Here is a 959-nt window from a genome sequence, read left to right on the forward strand (position 1 = left end):
AAAAATCCGGGAGTGGCACTGTGGCTCAAGTGGTAGAGCGCTAGCCTTGAGCTGAAGAGCTGAGGGACAGTGCCCAGGCCCAGAGTTCAGGCCCCACGACTGGACCCCCAAAAAAATATCATTCAAAAATAAACCACCTAAACACAGCCAAAGGAGAAAGTGTGTGTGTGTGTGAGAAAGAGAGACCATCGATCTAGTAATCAAAGTCCATTTGGGGCAGTGAGCAGGATCTGGGAAGGTTGGGTTCATCAAGAAGATAAGGTAATTGCAACTATGGAAGCAGTGGGGGGCGGGGTTGGGGGGACCTTGGAGGCTCCCTAACAAGGCTGTCAAATGCTAACTGCAGATACAAAGAAGCCAGCCGGCAGAGTTCAGGGAGGGCTTCCTGAAGGAGGCAGTGCCAGTTGTGACCTGAGAAACTAAGGCAGCTCCCAAAACCAGAGTGTGACTCAATTACAGAGCTCCCAAAGCTGGGCAGAAAAGGGGCGACAATCAGCCCCCGAAGCAGGCTCTGCTCTGTCTGTGATCAATCCCAGCTATTCAGAAGGTTGAGACCTGAGGACGGGGTTCGAAACCAGCCCAGGCAGGCTGTGATCAGTGGAGAGTAGCCGGAAATGGAGCCCTGGTTCAAGGGGCATGGCGCCAGTCTGGAGTGCAAAAGGCCAGGGACAGCGCCAGGCCCTGAGTTCGAGTCGCAGCCCTGGCACACCCCAAGCACCCCATCACCACTGCGAGCGTGCACGCGGGGAGGCGCGTGTCCGGAAGCCCTGCACCCGGCGCCTCCCGCACGCACAGGCGCCGTGGGGGCGTCCCGTCACCCCCTCCCCCCGAACCTCGGGGTTGGGGTCCCGGGGGCTTCGGGCGGGCGTCTGCACTTAGGCGAACGCGGTCAGTGTTTTTCCAGCCGCGGGAGCTCAGCGAGCCGCGAAGGGGTCGCCGTCTGCCACTCGCGGGCTCCC

The 959-nt window shown here is 59.6% G+C and overlaps 1 protein-coding gene across 2 annotated transcripts in view; it reads left to right on the forward strand.

The window, feature by feature from the left end:
* The first annotated feature begins 238 nt into the window (after positions 1-238).
* Positions 239-959, forward strand: part of Fkbp8 (FK506 binding protein 8, 38kDa) — an 8387-nt gene continuing 7666 nt past the window's right edge. The window contains exon 1 of one of the 2 annotated variants that reach the window (XM_013028379.1): positions 239-261. The gene's annotated coding sequence lies outside the window, so the exon portion shown is untranslated. The remainder of the gene's footprint in view (positions 262-959) is intronic. The other variant, XM_013028378.1, reaches the window with a different exon arrangement.

Source organism: Dipodomys ordii, unplaced genomic scaffold (assembly GCF_000151885.1).
Source record: "Dipodomys ordii isolate 6190 unplaced genomic scaffold, Dord_2.0 Scaffold108, whole genome shotgun sequence".
Taxonomy (NCBI): Eukaryota; Metazoa; Chordata; class Mammalia; order Rodentia; family Heteromyidae; genus Dipodomys; species Dipodomys ordii.